We start from the raw sequence: 26,283 nt of genomic DNA, 5'->3' as shown, positions 1-26,283 counted from the left end.
AGGGTGATAGTGACCTCACCCCGCGGGAGATGCCATCGCTCCACGAATGTCGTAATCAGGGAATTGTCGAATGTGAAATTCCCGAGGGGCACCATGTCGCCGAATCCACCCTCAACTAAATACGGGACGATGGCGTTAGGTGGAGAAAGGGTATATGACTCACTCGCCAGGGTAGTAGAAGGCGAGGCCTCTGAAGAAAAAAAATATTCAGAATTATCAAGAAATAATTTTAAAACTTTTATTGGGTCTTCCACGTTTAACGATCCTTGTATTATCAGTGAATTTTTAAATCGGAGTCCATTTTTTTATTAAATTCTTGTACTGTTTTTAGTTTCGTAATTAGATCATTTTAGTATAACAAATATTAAAGTTACACATATATTTCTTCCTAAATTAAAGATATTTCTAATTAAGAAAATATTTAGATCTTCAATTACATGTTTTTAAGACAAATATTATTCTGTTAATTTTAACATATTTGTTACCAAAAAAACCTAAATAGAAGATTATAAGTAGTAACAACGTACCACATGTAAAATAGAGTTTTAAACTAATAATTATGTAGTAACAACCTACCACAAGTAAAATAACATAGAGTTCCAAATTTCTACCAGCACCCTATTTCTAATGCTGCTACAAACTATATTCTAGTTCTTCGCGACTACCCTAACCATTGCTACTTACAAAAATATATCTATATGGGATTGCACAAAATTCAACACAACAGAATAACCTCAAAGTCGGCTATCTCGGCATAATTCGAAGTCTCGTTCAGCCTGTTGATGTCTTTATCATTTTCCGCTTGGCGCGCCATCGCAGTATTTGTCGATAATATGGTCATAAATGGGTAATAGAGAAGAGAAAGTGGTTGAAAAGGTCAAATTAGAACCCAATCAAACTGTCAACGACATATATTTATAAGCGTGCACTAGCCTTATCTTGTTTACACTGTAAACGAGATATGTGTAAAATTATCTCGTTTACAGTGTGAACGAGATAAAATAAGGTCGCGAATTTCGGTAATAATTTTTTAATTTATTCATTTCAGTAATTATTATATTTTTTAATTTAATAAAATAAAAAATCCTTCCATTATGTCCTTCAAGGCTTCGATCAATACTAAATCATTTCTTCCTTTTCGAGGGACAAAGGAGTGAAAAATAGTTAATAAGGAGCTCTATATAACTATAAGGGTGAAAAAAAAAATGGTTCCAAGAAATTAAACTTTTCATAAGCTCAAGTTCCAGCTTGTAATTAATGGAGAGAAGTGACCTTTAAAAACTTAAATTCTTATATTTCATAATATGTATTATTTTGTCAGCCAAATTTTAGTGTAATTTCTATTCTAATATGTAACATTTTTTTTTTAGATAAGATCCAATGTCTACATAACATTTTAAAATTTGTTTACATATATTTATTTTTTTAATAAATATAGAAAATAAAAAGACGCTTATTTTAAAAAGTAGAAGAAATAGTATGTGAAAAATCGTTGTAATACTATTTGGAAATTTTGAATTGTGTGGTGAAGCAGAATTCAAAACAAAAGAAAAGAAGAAATTAAAGTTGGTTGACTCTTGGGAAGACAGTGTTAGAGGAAAAGGTAGCAAGGGATACCCTTATAAAGGGATGCTTCTGTCTGTAGATGTCTCATGAAAAAGGGAATCCCAAGGACCACAAAGTCATTTAGCAACAGGGTTCCGGGTAATTCAGAGATTTCAGGCAATAAGCTAGGGTTCCAAAGGAATAATCATAATCAAACTGCTAAGATGGTGCATTGGAACTATGCTTATAAATTATAATTGGGGGCCTTCGGGGGTGGGGTTAGTTTGGTCATTTTCGTATTTTTTTTAACCTTCATTTGTTTTAGTATTTTTCTTTTTCTAATCTCGTGCTAAGCATAGTCCAATTTAAACCTTAAATTGGTCAACACTGTAAAGATATTAATCACTATTTTTTTTTTTGAGACTAAATACTATTTTTATTTTTTACTGATGAATATTTATTTGAGTCCCGCTAGGGAGTCAATGGGTATTTGTACAATATGTATAATGAGCTATTTATTTGGCACTGTTGTGAAGCATAGGGCTCAAATCATGAAAGAAGCTAACCATACTTGAATCCGAAGAAGAAGAAGAGCATGGTGGTATCATCGGTGAGAAGAGGTTTGAAGGAATGGGAGAAAACAAAGCCGGTTGGGAAGAGAGGCACGAAAACAGCGGCATCAACGTTAGGCTGAGCGTCGGAGGGTGAGGCGCATTGGGCTGACCGGCAGAGATGAGGATGGTGTCGGTGGGAGGATGCGGCGGCCTCGGTATGGCCGACGAGAAATTCAGTGACGCGAGGTGAGAACCGGAGAAGATGACGATAAGTTTTGGACGTGTATTACGGTAAGATTATAAATAACCGTATGAATGGATTTAAATACTAATTTTAATTTTAAAATTTTAAAATTTAAAATTAAATAATTAATTAATGATCTAATTTTTAATTTTAATTTTATCTTTTTTCTAATTTATTGTACATATTATTGTACATAATTAATATTGCTTCCCAATACTTTCTCTATTTATAAAAAGTAAAAACGAGTAAAATGAAGTGTTTTTTCTTTTATTTTAAAGTCATTGCCATTGCGATACAAATGACCAATATTTGAAATTACGATAAAAGCAGAATGACCAATATTAAGTGTAACAATGACATAATTTAAATCCGTGTAATCGGATCGGATTAAGTCAAATTTTGATGAATTTAAAAACCGAATCAATTAAATATGATCTATTTAAATTAGATAAAGTTAGTATATTTTGTGATTGAATCTAAACTAATTCAAATCAATCAAATTTGAGTTGGAACGGTTCCAATAATCAAATATTCGATAAGAATTAAATTTATAAAAAAAAAACTAAAAAAAATTGTTAGAGAGGGAAAAGAAAAACGGTAATTGAGTTGAAATTAAAATTAGTAAAACTTATATAAATACTATATTTTTCATTTCTTTAATATAATATATTAGGTAATTTAGTAATGGAATCGGTTTGGGTTTTGCAACCCTAAATCCGATTAGACCCAATTATTTGTGAATATAATACCCAATATAATTAGGTTGAATTGAATTTAATTGGACAATCGGTTAATTGTATTCACTTACGCCCCTAATAATTTGGATAAAGAGAAGAAATAAAGTCTATACCAATAACCCAATATTTTGTGCTTCTGAAGAATGTTAAACGAAAAATGAATCAGATCATGCAACTCACCTAAAGGCGCAACAATCTCACTTGAGACAGATCACTCATAAATCCAAATGAAAATGATATTAGTCTAAGATAGTTCAGTTGCAGTTGAGATCATGATCAAATCAATAAACCAAATAAATCATGATAATCGATCTCCAATACCATGTGTTCTTACTTTCCTTGCAAGGTTTTCTTAGTCCCAAAATAGTACAAATTTCCTATATGCTAATGATGCCGGTTGTTATAACAAAAATTTTGAAAACAGTGAGAGGGAAATAGGAAAGCTTAAGCCTCAAGAATTTTGAGTTAGTATTAAAGGCAAAGCTAACCCTTATTACTTTCCTCCTTTCCCTTTTTGTTGAATTTTCTCCTTTTGTTTACTAGTTTTCAAAGTCATGTTTATAGCATCTTCCTTCTTTTAATTTGAACCCGCTCCAGTTCAAGTTTTGATTGATGCAAAGAATATTAAAAAAGATGCTGAATTGGCTCAATTAAATTAACTTTATAATTGGTGAATTCTGAAGCATATCAATAAAGAGGAAACGACTTTTGCTAATAGTTTTGAAATTTGAATATACATGCACAAAACTGCACAAAGGGTTAATTATATGAATTCACAACTGCAGTACCTTCCTAAGGGGAGTGAATTTCCTTAAAAGCTAAACAGGCTGATGTTTAGATTGTTCCTAATTTTGTACCAAGTGTTGTTGCTGTAAGCGCATCATTCTAGGTGTGTTCTTTTAAATTGCATTAACTGAGCCTTGCTTTTTAGGTACCATTCACATTGTGGTTTGATTAAAGGCTAAATTATTCATGTTATAACTAAATTAAATTCACCAAAAACTTGTCCTTTCCTATTTTTCTTTTATTTATTTTTTCTGTTTTGGTCTGTTACAAACACAGAGATTGAAGAAAAAGTGTGTTGTGTATTTCTTAATCTCATATAACAATTGATACACGTATATATACTAATAATTATAACTAGAGAAAATATGAGGAACCAATGTATATAGTGTATAATGTGTACAATAGGAGTTAAATTAAAATTAAAATCAAATGATAATTAATTAATTAATTTTTAATAGTTTTTAAATTGAAATTTAAAGGAAATAAGGATTCCTGTCAGTGACCTAAACCCAAAACGGCTTCTCTCTCCCCATTTGTTGTTACCTCCTTTTCGCCCGGTCTCCTCCTATCTCATCGGTGCTGCACCGCCACATAGACACTAGCCGCCGTCCGACATAGATCTGGCTAACGCCGACGTGCACAAATGCGTACGCCTAGCAGCACCGTCCGGTTGTTTGCGTCGTTCCCGCAGTCCCGCATCGCTCCAGTCGTGCAGCCCCTCCTTCACAGCCCACGTGTTTGTCCCTCCGACGTCGTCATTCGCAAGATAGAGGGGTCACAAGTGTGTTTCTTTTGATACGTCTATCATCCCTCGGAAGATCGTAAATGGAGTGCAATTTCGGTGAACTGCTATGTCGTGTTCCATCTTCCGTCGGTAACGACAATTCATCGAATCCACATGACAACGTTCCTAACTATTTTGTTGTGGAGGGTGAGCAATCTAATAAGGTAAACAATGTATGTTGAAATATTGATGACAGATGCTTATTTCTATATGATTTAGATGATTATACTTATTAGTATAAGTGGAGTGTTCTATTTTAGATTAACTGGTTAACTAGATGCAACATAATCATTCCTGATGCAACTAATTTTGTGCTGGTATTAAATTCATGGTACGATTATATGTATGAAGAATTTGCATGTGATAATGAATCATGTCATATATATTTGACATTAGCTGAAACTAGTTACATTTTGTACTCTCCTATATGAATGTATGTATTTATTTAAGCAAATTTACCTTGCATGTATAAGCATAAGAGTTGACTACATTGGAGACCTTGCTGGAACATTATTAGTGTAGTATATTGAATAAAAAATTCAGTTAATGGTATTATTATTATTATTATTATTATTATTATTATTATTATTAAGACTATTTCTGAAAATGTTTATTAAATAGTCAAGAGTTATCAATTCATGGTCTACTTAATCTTCGACCTACATGTTCAAATTAAGTATATATATATGATTAACAAAATAGATAGAGAATCAATAAAAAAACCAACTCTAGTGACCATGGGCATTGAAACCGAGGACTGAACTAAGTGCATGTTAGTTTTATAGACTGCATGGTGATCTATCTAATTTATAGTGTTATTGTGAAAGAGAATAGTAATAGATATAATACTTATATAATAGATGAATTAAATTCTTAAGTCAAATACTATTATTAGGTGATATTTATGCATCTACTTCCATGCTAAAATGGGTAGGATGATGGAGTTGATTTGTATTTGTGTCACATTGTTTTAGTTGTTTAGTGGGGTTTATGTACATGATATTTAGTTCATCGTGCGGTATCTAATTAGTTTGTTTCTTTGGATTTGTGCATTTATTTTGCGATTGTAGGCCATGCAACTGTCGGATGTTACTGAGGTTGGAAGTGAGGAGATGGATCTTGATTATGAGTTTTGGACTGTAGTTTAATTTTGTTTTGTCATGAACCGCATGTTTGATTTTACCATTAATGGCATTGAGTGATATTTGTTTTCAACTGAAACCTAGTTACCAGATCACGGTTGCCTTCGGGAAGATGAAATACTAAGAGTTGGAATGCGGTTTGCGCAATTGCAACTGGCTCAGGAATTCTATGTTAACTACGCAAAGAAAGTCGGGTTTGCAACTAAAATAAAGACAACATGTGACAAGATGACAAAGGAACCCATTAACCAAGCTATCCACCGTAATCGGGACGGTTTCTGCGGGACTCGTGTCAAAGCACTAACACGGAAGAATACATTTTCTGCCGCTGGGTGCAAGGCAAGATTATATGTGAAGTTTGATAGGGAGAAGTAAGATTGGATTTTCTTGAAGGTTGAGTTGAGGCACTCGCACCCATGTTCAGCGAAAAAGGCGATGCACTACCATGAGTATAGGGAGCTGACCATGCATGTGAAGTACGTGATTGAGGATAATGATGAGGCTGGGATTCGACTAAACAAGATATTCCTAGCATTGGCTAATGAAGCTGGGGGGCCGTTGAACCTGAGCTTCTCAGAAAGGGATTTAAGAAACTACATTACATCAAGACTCTGAACCAGCAACGTGAATGCAGATGTTAGGGAGATGATGAACTACTTCATGTGAATGAAAGAGATCAATCCTAACTTCTTCTACACAGTGAATTTGGACGAGTGTAAGTTTAGGAGTGCAGTATGGGTGGATGCAAGGTGCAGGGCGTCGTATGAATATTACGGAGATGTGGTATCCTTTGATAGCACATATAGTACAAATAGGTATGACGTAGTTATGTTGGAGGTTTCTAATTTTTTTTTTTGGTTATGGTCATGATCGGGTTTTCTTATATGTGGTTGTTCTGCGTGTAGGCATGTGTTACCATTTGCGTTATTTGTCGGTGTCATCCACCATGGTAAGTCGACCCTGCTCGGCTGTGCTCTGCTAGGAAATGAGGAAACTCCAAGTTATGAGTGGGTTTTCAGCCAATGGGTGTAGTGCATAGGAACTGCTCCACATGAGATCATCACCGATCAATGCAGATCCATGTTTAGTGCAATTAGAGAGGCCCTACCCGATACACGCCACCGTTGGTGCATCTGGCACATTATAAAGAAGTTATCCCACAAGCTTGGAGGTTATTATCGGTACAGAGAGTTGTATGATGATCTTAATGACATTGTGTGAAATTCTCGGACAGTAGAGTCATTTGAGGATAACTGGTCTAATTTATAGATGAGTACAACTTACATAACAACACATGGCTGTCAGGTTCGTTACTATAAAGTTACATACATTACGTGCTTTAATTGATAAGTCTTTGGTGCTTGGCTTTATTTGTTTTGTAGTAGTGAGTTCAGTTTAAGGTCTCTGTGCTAAGAATAGTTTGTTTTCTATAGACCTTTATGACGACCGACGCATATGGGTTCCCATATTTTTCAAGGGTGAATTTTGGGCTGCTATGAGGGGTATGCAAAGGATGAGAGTATGCACGCATTCTACGGTGGATTCTACATAGCAGGACTAGCTTGGTCCAATTTGTTTACGAGTATGACAATGTGCTTGGAATCAAGGAGCAGAGAGAATTGGAGGATGATGCAACAGACTCGAGGGGGTTATCCCGTGTGCAACGAGCTCACCTATGGAGAGATAATTTCAAAAGGGGTACACTACCAGCATGTTTAGGAATGTTCAAACTGAGTTTGTAAAGAAGGCTGATTGCAGAGTTTTCGTTGTTACTGAAGAGGGGGACTCGGTATGCATGAAGATGGAAGAGGAAAAATTAGTCAACGATACTACTATTTGCGTTGCATACGACGTCTACTTTGACCGTTCAACGCAGGAGGTTCCCTGTGAGTGCAATCTTTTTGAGAGTTCAGGTATGTTGTGCTATCACTGCTTTGCAGTTTTCCATTCGTACAAAGTGTATAAAGTATCTACCTGCTATGTTCTCCCTCGTTGGAGCAAGAACATAAGGCACAAGCATACTTATGTCAAGAGTAGTCACGACGTAAGTCGGTCGGATGAGAGTCATACTGCATTCAGAAGATTATGTGCACACTTCTTTAACATTGCTCAGGAATTCATCTGTGACGGCGACGAAACAGTCTTGCTGCATGCTGCTTTGGAAGAAACAAGGGCCAAGCTGACTGAGCACCGTGCCAAGAAGCTATCCAAGAGCGTTGCGGATACCCATGCAAGCATTGGATCACAGAGTTCGAGCGTGGTGGGTCTAGGTGACATTCAAGGTCTGTCAAAGGTCACTACAAATGGTTGGCCAAAGAGTAAGAGGCTTGGCATTACCTTGGAGAAGTCCTTCAAGAGATCTGCTCGGAGGAAGAACAAGAATGTCGCCCCGGTATATGTTTGTGTTAATCTAACCTTGCACGGTTATTTGGTATATTACTGTGCAAGTAGTTAATTGTTGTCATATTTTTGTGTTGCTTAGCAGGTTGTTCATTCGGAGGCCTCTGGATATAGAGTTCGGTGCTCCCGTTGGCCGGAATGAGCCCCAATAATTTAGTGGTTTCATATCTTTGTTAAACTCCTTTGGCAATAGTTAGTATCTGTTGGACATGGATTCGAGAACGTTAATTTTTTATCTATATGGATATAGTGTTTCGATGGTTATTCATGTATTAGCTAGTGTAAATGAAAATAGTATTTTTCCTACATGCAAATGCTATGTGTGATGCTATTGTTGTACGGAAGGAGTGGGTTTATTTTTTGAAAATATAAGTTTCAGGTTTGTTTGTAGTTGTTGCAAGAATTTAGACTTGATTAATTTCAATGTACCAATTTAATGTAGAGTAACTCAGATGCTTAGTTGCATATGATGCTGGATGGTTATTCTTTAAGTTACGAGTATGGTTATTAATTGTGTTACTAGTTTCCATATGCTATATTACATAGTCATACGGTATGCAGATGATTGTTTTATATAGTTATTATATGATTATCTTTACTCACATACGTTGGATGTTCATGTCTATACATAATCGGATGTTCACTATTATTGTATACGTAGATGGTTGTTTTTGGGGCTTCAACCCGTGTTCACTCTAGCAGGTATTCCAAGGGAATCACGGGATCTTAGGTCAAGAACCATGAACATGATTTCGACACTTAACAAATTCAAGTCATTCTACTTTGAAATACGAAAGAGAAATTCTTGTATTAAGACATAATATACTAGATGTTCGGTTCAATATGTATCTAGATGCTTACTTTCGTATACAAAATAGATGATCATTTTGATTCACTCGTAAGTATGTCATGCTTGAATGATTGTAGACCAACAGATTCACAAAAGTACAAAAAATAAAAGAAGGACCACAAATAAGTCCTCCTACTATCTCATAAATAAATTCCCAAGACTCTAACCAGTAAATAAGCCAAATAGGCAGCTTTAATATTATACTTAAACCTAAGTATGCTACTTTTTTTTCTGTCTTTGACCTTTTTCCCATTCGGTAATCCTTTGGCACGTTGTATTAACGTCCCCGTGCTAGGTGCTGTGAATGGTGATTTCACTTCCTTTCTTTTGTTTCGTGGTTGATTGCGGCGTACAGGTTCAACTTTGTCCTCTAATAATGAAAGCACCTGATCAATTTGTGGTCTATAGACAATGTCTAATATCAACTTCAACCTGATTGATATAAGGATATCCTGTATGAAGATTTCCATGATGAGTTAGATGTTAGAACCGTGACAGTAATATGTGTTCTAATTTACACATGATATATGCCAAAAAGTTCGTTAAAGTCACCTCGTCCCATTGATCAAACAGACGGCCTTCAGTCCAATTCTCCATGAATTTAATAACGTAGATGCCACAATCAGAGCTACAGACAAGAAAAATATTTGTACAATCGGGATGACAAGAATGTTATAGAAAGTACGCCACATGTAAAAAAACAAGAAGCTATAATGTATTTTCAACTCACTTGTTTGGCTGCTTTGGAACACTGGCGTACGAACAAGGTGAGCCATTTGTAGTCCGCACGTATGCGGGGATGGCAACTCTAGCCATGTCTTCAATAAGTCTCCTCTGGAAAATAGGCAAATATATAGTCGGATAATGTGTTATAGAACTAAGTATTACAAATCTCTAGCAAGTACAGGAAAGATATTATGTTACCACATATGCATCGAGTTTATCCCGTTCCTCATAAGGCGCTATAGAATACAAACTGTTGATTATCACAAGCCGCTTTGCTGGCATGTCAAACGCATACATCCACTAATGGTCCTCCCAACAGATAGGAATTAACCACTGCAGCAAAAAATACACAAGATTGAATATGTCTTTAAACAAAAAACTCAACTAAATAAACCATAAAAGAACGAGAACATCATCGAATCAAATAACAATCCCAACAATACCTAAAAACTCAATTAATTGATCAAATTGAGGACCACTGCTGCAACATGTTGTTACTATCAACATTAAGGCCATTGTAGAGCACTATTATACTGAAATGAACTCAAATTGGATTGTCTCAAGAGATCAACTAGTGCACAATGCATCACAACACCCCACAAAAAACTGTAATCAAATATAAAACCTAGCAAAGAAGATTATATTCAAACAACTCAACAACATGGCAAACTCAAACAGGAATCTCTACAGTGAAACTCAACCATCCCGATAGATAAAAAAAGTAACCATTGATGCACGAAAATCTGTCTCTCAATAAATTTTCCTCGGCAATTATACCGAATTATCGTCAAGTAAAAACTCACAATAGAGTGAGGTCAAATCCCACAGGGATTGATTGGTTGAGTAACTTTAATCAGAGGAGTGTTCTAGTTGAACTGAGCAAAATTGGGATTGAGAATTTCAGAACTTAAATTGGCGGGAAAAGTAAATAACAGGAAAGTAAATAGCAGAATGTAAATGGCAGAAATTAAATTGCAGAAAGTAAATTGCAGGAAATTAAATTGCAGAAACTTAAATGGGAATGGGGTGATGAGCATAAATGTAAATAGCAGAATTAAAGAGATTGGGAAAGATCAGAGATGGGGAGGTTCATTGGGCTTAAGAGATATTGCATTCTCCGAATCAAGTTCATTCTAATCTCTTCCTCAATCAATGCATTCATTGATCTTCTTGACAATCTTAGGTGATTGGATCCTAATGTCTTAGCAATCCAATCTCTCTAAGCTTGAACAATTGTCCAATGTCTTGATTTAATTGCTCATGGGAAGAGATGAAGTTTGGTCACTGATTATACCACACACTTTCATATATCAAAGTATTGGTAGGATTACATGTCACTAAATCCATCCAACCCCCAACCTAATCCGATGTGAGAAAGCATTTCTAGTATGATTTCCTTATTCCTCTCTCAAGGTTCAGAGGAAATCCAAGTGTGAGTAATTTCTCTCTCAAGACAATTACTCAATAGAATGAAGATCGAAAGCTTTCAAGTAAAATCAAGAGAAAAGAAAGAGGAAGATAAATGAAAACTATTATTGATCCATTGAATTACAACAGAGCTCCCTAACCCAATAAAAATGGGTTTAGTTGTTCATAACTCTAAGAATGGAAATTGAAATTGAAAAGTGCATTCAAAGTAACTGAATTACAGAGAAAGTAAACTACATAGTATTTCTAATTCTGGATCCCCAGATCCCAATCTCTTTTCTAACTTAAACTCTCTGCTATTTATACACTTTCCTCAATTGGTCTTCAAGTCTTTGGATTGGGCTTTTGGCCTTTGTTGAAGCAAGTTAAAGTGGCTCTCAATGATGTTGAGGAGGGACGTTTGGCAAACTAATGTTTTGTATTCTGTAGGGTACTCAATTGTATTGTTGCTGGTATCAACGTTGGTGATCAACGTTTATGGGCAAACGTTGGGTCAAACGTTACTTGAAAAATGAAATCTGGGCATTGCCAGTAACATTTGACTCAACGTTGGTGCACCAACGTTCGCCTTGTCACGCGTATGCGTCGCCCACGCGTACGCGTCAGACTGCTAAAATTCACCCTCACGCGTACGCATCATCGACACGTACACGTCATTGCAAATTTTTCCAACTCCAGAAATAAAAAATTATCGCAGACGTTGGACTCAACGTTGGTTTGGCAACGTTCCCTCCAACGGTGGCTTTGTCACGCGTACGCGTCGGCCACGCGTACGCGTCGCTGGACTTCTGCGCTTGTCACGCATACGCGTGAGTCACGCGTACGCGTTGCTGTGCGAATTTGCTGGTCACGCGTACGCGTCAGTCATGCGTACACGTCACTGTAAAATGCTCCAAGTCATGCGCACGCGTCAGCCATGCATGCGCGTCGCTCCTCACTTCTCAGCTCCTTAATTTCTTGTGTTCCTTCTACTTTAAGATGCTTCCTCTTCATCCTTCAAGCCATTCATACCCTGTAAACCTGGAAATACTTAACAAACATATCACGACATTGAGTGGTAATAAAGGAGGATTAAAATTAGCAAATTTAAGGCCAAAGAAGCATGTTTTCAACCATAGCACAAAATTAGGAAGAAAAATGTAAAACACGCAATTTATATGAATAAGTGTGAGAATAATTAATAAAATCCGCTCAATTCAATACAAAATAAACTGTAAAATAGTGATTTATCAATCTCCCCATACTTAAACATTAGCATGTCCTCATGCTAAGCTCTAGAGAAGCTATGAAGGAGGTGAAGATGAATGGTAGAATTTATGCAATGCAACCTATCTAAATGCAAGCTACCTACATGCGTCTAGCTATTCTAATTACTATATATATATATATATAACATATATGTAGTCAAAGTGAATCAAATTTCCAAAGGAAACATATATGCACAATCAAGGGCTAAATCAATGATATCAAAACACATTCACAGTTGAATTGAGTTATTCAAAAGAGTTCACAAACTTGCAAGATAAGCACTGATCAAGTATGGATATATGGAATTGAGCAATTGAACCCTCACCGGATGTGTATATGCACTCTAATCGCTCAAGTGTTTAGGGTTAATCCACTCGAATCTCCTCTAGTCATGCTTTCTAAAACTTTGTTCTTCATCTAACCAATCAACAAATATTTAGTGTAAAATAGAATTATCATGAGGGCTTTTCAAGGTTGTAATGGGGCTAAGGCAAGGGTGAGGATATATATATAGCCAAGTGAGCTATCAATTGAATCTTTGACTAACCTGAGTTCTCACCTAACACATGCACACACTCTATACAATTCTAAAATCAAGCTTAACCACACAAAATCTCACTTTTGCATATTTTCACACACTCATGTATCAATTCTAATTCCAACACATATGCATTGATCTTTGTATTGAACTTACATTGGGGTAATTTTATCCTCTATTCATTTATTTCTTCTCTTTTTTTTTGTTTTTTCTCTTTTTTTTCTTTTTATATAATTGAAAGCATAATATATCAATGCATATGGTTTCTCTAATTTCACATGAGTAAGCACCCAAATTCTCAATATTTGTCAGTAAAAATAAAACACCTTCTCATCAACCAAAGTTCCCACATTTCCCCATACTTAGTTAACACACACTCACTATCTTAAGCTAACTAAAGATTCAAATAGGACAATTAATTATTTTTCCACTTAAGGCCAGTGATGTGGTGATATAAAGAATAAAAAGGGGGTTAAAAAGGCTCAAAGTGGAAAACAAAGGTAGATGAAATGGAAGGCTATTTGGGATAAGTGAGCTAAAATCAAATGATGACCTCAATCATCTAATTGCATTAATATACGCTAAATAATGGACATATAGAATGGAATAAACCAAAGATTGCATTCATAGAGAAGAAAACACACAAGAATAAAAATCATGGTTAAATAATGTAACCATATAATTAGGCTAAAACATTCACAGGTTGTGTGTTCTTAGCTCAATAATCTCTTAATTGGCCTAACTTCTGCCACACACCAGTTTTTGGCGCCGTTGCCGGGGAGTTGCAATTGTGTGCTAAATTATTAATTAGTGTACATATTTTTATTTTTGTTTGCATATTTTATTTTTATTTTTATTACCATGAGCTATACGTTTCTCTCATTGAATAACGCGATCACTGCCTGATCCGAGCTTAGCTGCATTTGATCCTGAAATTGAAAGAACTATTTCACGTATTAGGCGAGCTCGACGTCGGTTAGCCTCTGAGGGTGGTGAAGTGATTGTTATCGATTCACCAGTCTCATCTGAGGGCGAATCTGAACCGCCATCCGAGAGCGAAACAAGCTCCTTTACTACTGATTTAGTTAATTCACGTGCAGATAAAATGGCAGCACCTAGGAGGATTACTCTCTAGGAAGCTGGAGCCCCAGATTTTACAATGCAGCCATATCAAGTGCATCATCCAACTCTGGCTGCAGATTTTGAACTGAAGACTGCACTAATCAACTTGATGCCCAAGTTTTATGGCTTACCTGCTCAGGAGCCCATCCAGCACCTCAGGGATTTTCAGACAGCCTGTTCTACTGTTAGGCGTCAGGGTGCGAATGAAACTTCTATTCTGTTAACTGCCTTCCCATTTTCTCTTGAGGAAAAGGCGAGGGTGTGGTACTACTCCCAACTTGAAGCGACTGTTACCAACTGGGATACGCTTAGAAGAGAATTTTTGGAAAAATACTTTCTAGCTGAAGTTACAGACAGACTAAGGAAAGAGATCTCATGCATTGTTCAAGGTGAATAAGAAACTCTCTATGAGTACTGAGAGCGTTTTAAGAACCTTCTGGACACATGCCCCCATCACATGATTGATAGGCTAGTGTTGATCAGCTATTTCACTCAAGGCATGAAGCCTCGGGATAAGACTACACTAGATGGTGCTAGTAATGGTTCTCTGAAAAAGTACAAGACCGCAGATGAAGCATGGCAACTAATCAGTGACTTAGCTGAGTCCACCAAGAATCACAGGCACATGAATAGCCACTCAAAAGTCATTGCAGAAGTTTCCTCTAGCACTGAGACTACTACTCTTACACAGAGTATATGTAAAATGACCAACCTACTGAAGTAATTACAGTTGACTCAACAACAACAAGCTCAGCCTTCCCCACCACAACAAAGCCAACAGTTAGTTCCCCAAAGAGTATGTGGCATATGTGCTGATTATAGTCATTATACTGATGAATGCCCGCAGCTCCAACAAGAAGACAATACTGTGGCAGCTACTCATAACTTCTAGGACCGCCCGAATCAATGATACAATCAACAAGGCGGCAACTACAACCAAGGTGGAAACTATAACCAAGGATGGCAAGACAACTCCAACCAAAGTTGGAGAGATAATTCCAACCATGGCTGGAGGGACAACTATAACAGAGAAGGTAGAGACAACAATGGAAACCAGAGGTGGAATAACAACAATAGACAGCAGAATCAGAAGCAACCTTACAGAGCTCCTCACTTAAGACAATCACAAGAACCCCAGCAAAACCAACAACAAGTACCACAGATCACTTATCCTACTTCCTCATCAAATAACGAGATGCTTCGTTCTCTTGCACAAGGACAACAAGATATGTAGACTACACTGAACTCTACTCTAAATGGTCTGAATGCCACTTTACAAGCTCTCTCCGCCCGGATAAATTCATTACCTACTTCCACTAACCAACCTTTAAGCTCCAGTGGAATTCCTTCTCAACCCTTACCTAACCCCAAGGGTAGCATCAATGCCATCACTTTAAGGTCCGGAACCACACTGCCAGAGAGGAATCAGGAGGAGCCAAGCCCAATAGAACATGCCCCAATTGAAGACTCAGTGGGAGTAGAAGATGCTGAAATGGAAGATGCTGAAGAGGAAGATGAAGTACAAGACAAGGTTGAAGAAGAAGTAGCTCAGCAAAGGAATGGACCACCAAAGGATACAGAAGCTGCAAGTGGCGCCATCCCTATCCCATTCCCACATCTTTCAAGGAAGTCCAAAAAGAAGATGGAACTTGATCCCAAAATGGTAGAAATTTTCAAAAAGGTTGAGGTAACTGTTCCCCTTTTTGATGTTATTCAGCAAGTACCTAAATATGCTAAGTTTCTGAAAGATTTATGCATTCATAAGGATAAAATTAATGAATTAGAAACTATTCCTTTAGGTAGTTCTATATCTGCTTTAATGGGAGGTATACCTGAAAAATGTAGTGATCCAAGTCCATGCATGGTAAACTGTACCATTAGAGGTGTAATATTTTCTGATTGCATGTGTAATTTAGGAGCGTGTGTTAGTATAATGTCATTGTCTATATATGATACTCTAAGGCTCCCTCCCTTAAAAAGGTCGACAGCTCGTTTTGTATTAGCAGATAAAAGCATTATTACAGTAGTTGAAATTGCTGAAGATGTATTAGTGAGCATTAAGGGGCTCACATTTCCTATTGACTTCTATATCCTGGAAATGCCCCCTAATGACTCAGGAAGACCGTCATCAATCCTTCTTGGAAGACCATTCATAAAAACCTCAAAGTTCAAGCTGGATGCATTCTCAGGAACTTACTCCTTTGAGATAGATGGCAGAACAGTAAGTTTCAGTTTAAATGAAGCTATGAAGCACCCTCCGGAAGATCATTCTATCTTCCAGTGTGACATCATTGATGAAACTATAGCTGAAGTTCACCAAGAAGAATTAGAAGAGAAGCACATGGAGCAAGGTCCAAGTGTGGGGACACCCTCTGAACATAATGAAGATACTTTACCATTATCACTAGCCCCGGATAATCCAGAGCCTAGCCAAGAGCCCCCAGAATTGAAGCCCCTTCCTCCACACCTCAAGTATGCTTACCTTGAGGATAATCAGAAGTTCCCAGTTATCATTGCAAGGGAACTCACTTCTCAACAAGAGGAACAACTGCTTAGTGTACTAAGAAAGCACAAGAAAGTAATTGGATGGAGCTTGGCGGATATAGTAGGCATCAGTCCTCAAGTTTGTGAGCATAGAATATATTTAGAAGAGGAATCAAAACCTATTCGTCAACCCCAAAGAAGATTGAATCCTACCATCTTAGAAGTTGTCAAGAAAGAAGTAACCAGGCTACTTGAAGTAGATATCATTTACCCCATCTCAGACAGTGAATGGGTCAGTCCAGTACAAGTGGTGCCCAAGAATTCTGGAGTTACAACAGTAAAGAATGAGCATGGAGAACTCCTGATAACAAGAGTGCAGAATTCATGGAGGGTTTGCATTGACTATAGGCGTCTCAACCAAGCTACTCGCAAGGATCATTACCCCTTGCCATTTATTGATCAGATGCTCGATTGCCTGTCAGGTAAATCCCATTATTGCTTTTTAGATGGTTATACAGTTTACTTTCAAATTCATATAGCTCCTGAAGATCAAGAAAAGACCACTTTACATGTCCCTTTGGAACGTATGCATATAAAAGGATGCCTTTTGGCTTATGTAATGCACCTGCTACTTTCCAAAGATTCATGATGAGTATCTTCTCAGATCTTATTGAGAACTGTATGAAAGTATTTATGGATGATTTTAGCGTATATGGTGATTTATTTGACCTTTTCTTGGATAGTTTAGCTAGAGTATTAGACAGGAGTGTTAGTACAAACCTTGTATTGAATTTTGAAAAATGTCACTTTATGGTAAAACAAGGGATTGTTCTAGGACATGTGGTCTCTAAAACTGGTATTTCAGTAGATCCAGCAAAAGTAGATGTCATTTCTAGTTTACCTTACCCCTCCTCCATGAGGGAAGTCCGGTCATTCCTAGGCCATGCAGGTTTTTACAGGAGATTCATCAAGGACTTCAGTAAAGTAGTATTACCCTTATCTAGACTGCTACAGAAAGATATTGAGTTCGAGTTCAGTGAGGATTGTGTGAAAGCGTTTGATAAGCTGAAGATCGCCCTGACTCAAGCTCCAATTGTGAGAGGACCAGTGATAAACCACTATTTTATGGTTTATATTGTGCTAAATTGAGTGGTTTTTCATCCATTATTCTCACGCTTATTCATAGAAATCGCATGTTTTATATTTTTCTTCCTGATTCTGTGCTATGATTAAAAACATGCTTCTTTGGCCTTATATTTGCTAATATTAATCCTCTCTTATTACCATTCAATGCCTTGATATGTGTGTTAAGTGATTTCAGAGTTTATAGGGCAGGAATGACTTGGAGGATGAAAAGGAAGCATGCAAAAGTGGAAGGAATGCAAGAAGTTGAAGGAACTGCAAAGTTGTCAGCCTGACCTTCTCGCACTAAAATGGTCATAACTTGAGCTACATAGGTCCAAATGATGCGGTTTCAGTTGCATTGGAAAGCTAACGTTCGGAGCTTCAATTTGATATATAATATATCATAGTTTCTCTAAAGCTAAGCGACGCGAACGCGTGCTCCACATGGACGCATTGCAGTAACAAAAATTAGCGTGGCAGATTTCTTCTCCATCGATTTCTAGGATGTTTTCGACCCAGTTCGCGGCTCAGAAAACACAGATTAGAGGCTATAAAGTGGGGGAATCCATTCATTCATAACAATCAGCTCATAATTCATAATTTTAAGATTAGATGTAGTTTTTAGAGAGAGAGGTTCTCTCCTCTCTCTTAGGATTTAGTTTTAGGATTTAGGATTATTTCTTCTTCATCACAGGTTCAATGTTCCTTTTATTTATTTTTCCAATTTAATTTATGAACTTTTCCATGTTAGATTTGAATATTCTATTTAATATAATTTGAGGTATTTCAGTTATAAGATTATTTTATTTATGCTATGAATGCTTTCGATTTATCCAAATTATTTTCATTCGAGTAGATTCTCTTCCCTTTTAGCTCTGGTTAAGTAATTGGTGACGCTTGAGTTATCAAATAAAGTAGTGGTTGAAATTGGCAGATTACTAATTGATCTAGATTGCTCTAAAGCTAGTCTTCCCACAGGGATTGACTAGGACTTGAGGATCAAACTAATTAGTCCACTTGACTTCCCTTTGCTTTAGTAAAGGTTAACTAAGTGGGATTAAAAATCCAATTCTCATCACAATTGATAAGGATAGGACTTCCAGTTCTTATACCTTGCCAAGAATTTTATTATTTATTTAAATTAATTCCTTACAATTTACTTTCTTGCCATTTGCTATTCTTGCTTTTTATCTTATACATTAAAAACCCAAAATTCTACCTTTTTCATAGCTAATAATAAGTCATACCTCCATGAAATTCCTTGAGAAGACGACCCGAGGTTTAAATACTCGGTTATCAATTTTATTGGGTTTGCTTAAGTGACAAACAAAACTTTTGTAAGAAAGGAATTCTTGTCGGTCTAGAAGCTATACTTACAACGCGAATTTATTGTGAAAATTCTAGATCGCGCGAGAGTTTCATTTTTCAAAATGGCGCCGTTGCCGTGGAATTGCAAACGTGTGCCTTATTATTGGTTATTGTAAATATTTGCTTTTTGCTTGTTTATTTGTTTTTATTTTTAGTCTTTTTCATAAATTAAGAGGTTATTAGTTTTTATTTAGTTATTAAAGAAATTTTTTTTTTCAAAAAACTTTGTTCTTGGTGTTCATCTTTATCTTCAAGTTGTTCTTCGTGTTCATCTTGACCTTCAAGTTGTTCTTAGTTGTTTTCTTTGCTTTGATCTAAAAATTCTAAGTTTGGTGACATTTTATTGTTTTTCTCTTTCATCATTAAATTAAAAAAAATATCTTTTCTGTTTATTTTAATTGAATTTTCGAAATTTGTATTTAAAAAATTCAGATTTTTATTTTAAAATTTTTTTATCTTATCTTATCTTAATTTTAAATTTCAAAATTCAAATCTTTTTCAAAAATCATACTTTTTTTTTTCAAAATCTTATCTTATCTTATTTCAAAAATCAAATTTCAAATTTCAATATTTAAATTTCAAAATTCAAATTTCAAAATTCAAAAATTTAAATTTAAAATTTTAAAAATCAAACCTTTTCAAAATTTAAATCTTTTTCAAAAATTCAAAATTCAAAATTTAAAATTCAAAATTTAATTTTCAAATTCAAAAATTTAAATTTCACTAACCTTTTAATTTAAATTTGTTTTTATTTTCGTTTTTAATTTTTATTTGCTATTATGAGTTCTCACCCCATTGATGACATGTCACCATGTCATGTTTTTCTATGCTTTTTCATACAAGAAATTGATGAATTGTGCTTAAATATTGAATGCTTTTGTACTTAATTGGTATATTTCTTTGATCTTTTAATTTTATAAATCTTGTAGGAAAAAAGAAGAAAAAGAAGCAAAGAAGCACAAAATAAGCTAAAAAGGAAAAAAAAAAGAGCTTTAGGGCACACTTTGAAGTTGGAGCACACTTTAGAGGCTTAGGCCACGCTTTTAAAAGCGTGGCCCATGACCAAATCAAGGAAGAGAAGCGTGGCCCAAAGGAAGAAAAGCGTGGCTCAAAACAAGGAGCAAGAGCACAAAGCTCTTGCCAAGAGCTTAAAGCTCTTGTGGAGAGCTTTACTTCAAATAATCAAAAGCCAAGCTCTTGCCAAGAGCTTTATCAAAAGCACATGGAAGAAGGAAGCAAGGCAAGCTCACATGCAAAGCTCTTGCCAAGAGCTTTGCCCAAGAGCTTTTTCGGGCTGCTTCAAGGAAATTAAGGGAAAAAGAGCTCAACAATGCACTCACCAAGGCTTGAACCCAAGACCAAGGGGGAGGGAGGCAAGAATTTTTGCTAAGTTAAAATCTGGGCGTTTACAACATGACCATGCCTCCTTCAAAGGGCCATAACTTGAGCTACAAAAGTCCGATTGAAGTACTTCTAGTTGCGTTGAAAAGCTGACATTCAGAGCTTTCCAATGATATATGGCAATCCATATTTGGCATGAAATTGAGGTACAAGTGAAAGGCATCTTTAAGGACCAAAAACAAGCAAAAATGAATCAAAGTGGCTTCACCAGGATTCGAAGAGGGAGACCAAGGGAAGCAAGGAAGTAGTGCTCTCCTCAAGAAAATGTAAGAAAAAGGGCTCACAAAATTCTTCCATCATGGTTCGAACTTGGAGTTTCTCTCCAAAACAAAGGGGTGCTTCTAATAGAGCTCTTACGGAGAGCTTTGAAGCTCTTGGGGAGAGTTTTGCCCTGGGAGTGTGACCCATGATCCAAAAAATCAAATTAATTCAATCCTGCACCAAAATTTAAAAGCCAATGGACATCACTTCAAGGCACAAGAACAAGTTAGCTTAGGAATTTATTTTTAATTGTAATTTGTTTAGAGTTTCATTTTTCATTTTCATTTTCATTTTGTGAAAAGCCTATAAAAAGGCATCTGCTTCATTTCTTTAGGGAAGCACCATTAAGAAGGCTAGCTCCAATAGGGAGTTTTGCACTCTTTAGTTTTCATTTTGCTTTCTCTCTTAGTTTTCTTTTCTGTTTTGAAATTTTGGATTGAGATTGGAAGGAATTCTGTTTTCATTCTCCATCTGCAACTTCTCTTGTTATTTTTCTGCATAATTCAAGAAATTGTGATTTGAATCAAAGCTTTCATTTACTACTTCCATTTGTCTTTATTCTTCAATCTGTTCTCTGTTGGATCTAGGAAGGGAGTGAGATCTAGTCTTGTTTTCTGGTCTCTTGATTCCCTGAGATCTTCAATTTTATTTTGCAATTGAGTTGAGCTCTTGGCTGCTCTTCTGTTTTTGCTGTTACATTGAAATTATTAATTCCTCTTTGAGATTTCAGATTGCTGATTTACTTTTCTGCTGCAATTTCCTTCTCTGTGATTTTTGCTTTCTGTTCTCATTGCTCCCAATTTACTTTCCTGCACGTATGTTCTTCTGCACTTTACATTTGAGCCACTGTGATCTGAATTTACTTTTCATGTAATTTTAATTTCCTTGCAATTGTTCTAAGCTTTAATCTACTGCTTTCATTTAATTTCCCTGCTCTCACTCCTCTTTACATTTCAAGCAATTTACATTTCTTGTCATTTAAGATTCTGTCAATTTATATTTCCTGCTCTTTAAGATTCTGCTCATTTACTTTTTGCAAATTTAAATTCACTGTCATTTACCTTCTGTTGGCTCAATTTCACTCAAATCATCAATGTTAGCTTGACTAAACTAATCACCCACTAAAGTTGCTTGATCCATCAATCCCTGTGGGATCGACCTCACTCTAAGTGAGTTTTACTACTTGATGCGACCCGGTATACTTGCCGGTTAGATTTGTGTGTTTGGAATTCATTTTTCCATAAAAACACCATCAAGTTTTTGGCGCCGTTGCCGGGGATTGATTAGATCAACAATGATTAAGTAGGTGAGAAGTCTAGATCAAGCATTTTCTTTGTTTTTGTTCTCTGTTTTAAGTTGATAGCAAGGTGTTTGAGCTATTGCCTCACTAAGAAATTCTTTCTCTGTGACATGAATTTCAATTTTCATTGATGTTTACAAAATACAAATGGAGTACAACTCATCTTATGGTCAAATAAAATTTTATGGGATATCACCCACCATCACCAATCTCTAATGGTGGTTGGGAATATCACTAAGAAACTTCAAATTCTGGGCACTCCAATTCATGGGGCTATGCTTCAGAACCACAAGATGAGAAAGATAATCATATGGGATATTTTCCTCTACCACAAGATGATTCAAGTCATTATTCCAATGGTGGTTGGGAGTATTACCAAGAAACTGCAAATTCTGAGCAGTCAACTCACATGAGAGATTGTCCAACCTCACCTCCCACTTCTACATTTGAAAATTCTTCATCACCTAAATATGCCTCAACACAAACTTTCACGAGCCAAAGACTCTCAAAGCTTGAGTCCATGTTTAACAGAATTGTGGAGGAACAGCAACAATCATGGAGAGAACTAGAAATCCTTTCTCAGGAGATGGATGAGCAATTGGAGGACACAGAGAAACGCTTAGAACTACTAAGCAAGGAAAATGAAGACCAATTGATGGATGTGAAAGATAAAGTGGAAGAGCAAGATGAGGAGGCTACTGCATCAAGTGAACTTTCAATGAAGAATGAGGTGGTTGAAAATGAAACTGCACTTGAGGTGACAAAGGAACATGAACATTCACAGCCCTCACAAACTTCCCTTGAATCTGTGATCGAAAAATATGAAGAGGAGATGAAGAAATCTTGGGAAGAACAACAAACCTCCTCCATAAAAGAACTATTAAGTCAAATGTTGAGTGCAAAGAAAGGAGTAGAGGAACAAAAAAGTGAGGAAGTCATTCAAGAAAATTCACACTCAAGTGGGGCATAGAAGTACATGAAGGAAGAGCTCATTGAGCCACCAATTCAAAAGGCTCAGGATGAAGACAAAACTCCAATAATCACACAGCAACCAAGTCTTGAATCCAAAGGAGTGAAGGCAACTAGCAAGAGCACCAAACCTGTCCCTGATCCAGCAAGGAAGATCAATCAAGCCATTTACAAAAGGAAGCTTGCTGAGAAAAGGCCAAGACAAGGGACAGTAGCTGAATCTTCTCCCCCCTTAAAGATATTCCTCTTAATAAACTGGAAGAAGAGGAAGAAAGTGAAGAACAGGTAGACCGTAGGTACATTTCTCTCTTTGCTTTGTTTAAATTCAATAAATTGGCATATGGTTACATTCTAAGTTTGGTGTTGCCTTGCAACAAATTGTTTTCAATATTTTTGGATGATTGCATCAAATCAAAAATGAAAGAGACACACCAAGATTCTAAGTTTGGTGTGCCACTTATTTTCTATAAAATTCATTCAAGCAACACTACTTGTCTGCATAATCATAATGCCTCTGTAGTTTTATTTTTCTCTTTTGATTTGACACTTTTTCATTCTACTTGCTTTAGTCATTTTTTATGTTTTTAAATGTTTTCCTCTAGTTTGCTTGTTAACTGTCGTTGTTAGTACATCACCAAGAGATCCTTATTCTGACAGATTCTTGGCTTGATAATTGTACTTAACAAATAACAGTTTCATTTGCTTAGTTTTTATTTAAATAAAATTGACATATGATTGCATTCTAAGTTTGGTGTTGCTATGCAACAAAATTTGCTTCCAATCTTTACTAGATACTTGCATTAATTCCAAGTGAAAGTGTCACACTAAGTTTGGTGTGCCACTTATCTTTTATGCAATGTATTGTGCTCACCTTCTTAAGTTTGCAATCACAATGTCTCTATCCTTTGTGCCTTGATAGTTATTCTTCAATTTTTGCTTGCTTAAACACATGTGCTACTAACATTTCATTGTATAAGACATTCATGATCCATCTTAGCCCCATAGCCATTGTTCTAATTGTTGCTTGAGGATGAGCAAGCATTCTGAGTTTGGCAAGGAAAAGAGGAAAAATAGAGGAAAAAGGACAACAATAATGAAGATGGACTACAAGGTTGTAGAGTTCCTTTTCTTCTCATTTGTTTCCAGCACTTAAATTGCATGATTGTCTTCATCTTTTCTGTTTACATGTGTGTATGGATAAAGCATAGCTTGAATCTTGAATTGTAACATGTTGCCATACCATTATGACTACCAAATTGAGTTTTGTGAAGTCAAAAGCAGTAAAGTATCATGATCATAAACAAACAAGGCATTAAAGAAGAACTTAGCATGTGCATACAAGTTTTGGAAAGTTAGTGTGATTAATTGTTGCTCAATTGCATTAGATTTTATTTAATTGAAGTTTTCATCTAGTACATTTTGTGCAATCTTTTGAAAGTCATGAAAACCTTGAATTGTCAATCTTAATTGCATGATTCTTTTCTTGCTTGGGGACAAGCAAGGTTTAAGTTTGGTGTTGTGATGACATGTCACCATGTCATGTTTTTCTATGCTTTTTCATACAAGAAATTGATGAATTGTGCTTAAATATTGAATGCTTTTGTACTTAATTGGTATATTTCTTTGATCTTTTAATTTTATAAATCTTGTAGGAAATAAGGAGAAAAAGAAGCAAAGAAGCACAAAATAAGCTAAAAAGGAAAAAAAAAGAGCTTTGGGGCACACTTTGAAGTTGGAGCACACTTTGGAGGCTTAGGCCACGCTTTTAAAAGCGTGGCCCATGACCAAATCATGGAAGAGAAGCGTGGCCCAAAGAAAGAAAAGCGTGGCTCAAAACAAGGAGCAAGAGCACAAAGCTCTTGCCTAGAGCTTAAAGCTCTTGTGGAGAGCTTTACTTCAAATAATCAAAAGCCAAGCTCTTGCCAAGAGCTTTATCAAAAGCACATGGAAGAAGGAAGCAAGGCAAGCTCACATGCAAAGCTCTTGCAAGAGCTTTGCCCAAGAGCTTTTTCGGGATGCTTCAAGGAAAAATCAAGGGAAAAAGAGCTCAACAATGCACTCACCAAGGCTTGAACCCAGGACCAAGGGGGAGGGAGGCAAGAATTTTCGCTAAGTTAAAATCTGGGCGTTTACACCATGACCATGCCTCCTTCAAAGGGCCATAACTTGAGCTACAGAAGTTCGATTGAAGTGCTTCCAGTTGCGTTGGAAAGCTGACATTCAGAGCTTTTCAACGATATATGGCACTCTATATTTGGCATGAAATTGAGGCACGAGTGAAAGGAATCTTTAAGGACAAAAAACAAGCAAAAATGAATCAAAGTGGCTTCACCAGGATTCGAAGAGGGAGACCAAGGGAAGCAAGGAAGTAGCGCTCTCCTCATGAAAATGTAAGAAAAAAGGCTCACAAAATGCTTCCATCATGGTTCGAACTTGGAGTTTCTCTCCAAAACAAAGGGGTGCTTCTAATAGAGCTCTTACGGAGAGCTTTGAAGCTCTTGGGGAGAGTTTTGCCCTGGGAGTGTGACCCATGATCCAAAAAATCAAATTAATTCAATCCTGCACCAAAATTTAAAAGCCCATGGACATCACTTCAAGGCACAAGAACAAGTTAGCTTAGGAATTTATTTTTAATTGTAATTTGTTTAGAGTTTCATTTTTCATTTTCATTTTCATTTTGTGAAAAGCCTATAAAAAGGCATCTGCTTCATTTCTTTGGGGGAGCACACTACAAGATTTTTGTTTATTTGTGGCAGTTTTTTTCTTATTTGTGGAGGTTTATAACCTCCAACAAATGGTTTGTGGGGGTTTCTAAAACCCCCAAAATTTGAGGTGCCACGAGGTCTTTTGTGGGTGTTTAGTGGGGTTTTATATTGGACTTTTGTGGCGATTTTAAATCACTTTTGCGGCATTTTAAAACCCCCACAAATTAATTTTTCAATTTAACAAGAATTAACTATTTTGTGAGATTTTTAAACTCCCACAAATCCTGTAATTAATTATTTATTTTTAATTTCAAATCATTCATCAATCTCATCTCATTTATATACTCTCAAATTAGAAATTTATTTTTTAATATCAAAATTTAAAAACTAAATCTTTTATAGCACAATTCCTCAATATAAGACATAACTCTATATTTAAAAAAAATTCTCAAAGTCAATAATTCCAAACATAATTGCATATGGTATTGTTTTACATAACTATTACTGTTTTTCTTTAAAAAGTAAAAACATTCAATATTTTAATATCATCTAATTACATAAAAATC

At 36.0% G+C, this 26,283-nt stretch overlaps 1 non-coding gene across 1 annotated transcript; it reads right to left on the bottom strand.

Annotated features, from left to right (window-relative positions):
* Positions 1-14,459: 14,459 nt before the first annotated feature.
* Positions 14,460-14,567, bottom strand: LOC148568490 (small nucleolar RNA R71). Its single transcript, XR_015881451.1, has one exon. It is a non-coding gene; the product is annotated as a small nucleolar RNA R71 (small nucleolar RNA).
* Between the last annotated feature and the right edge of the window lie 11,716 nt (positions 14,568-26,283).

Source organism: Arachis ipaensis, chromosome B4 (genome assembly GCF_059453495.1).
Source record: "Arachis ipaensis isolate K30076 ecotype BB chromosome B4, ASM5945349v1, whole genome shotgun sequence".
Lineage (NCBI taxonomy): Eukaryota > Viridiplantae > Streptophyta > Magnoliopsida > Fabales > Fabaceae > Arachis > Arachis ipaensis.
Note: the sequence above shows the minus strand (reverse complement) of the source record. Positions and strands in the feature narration are given on the sequence as shown.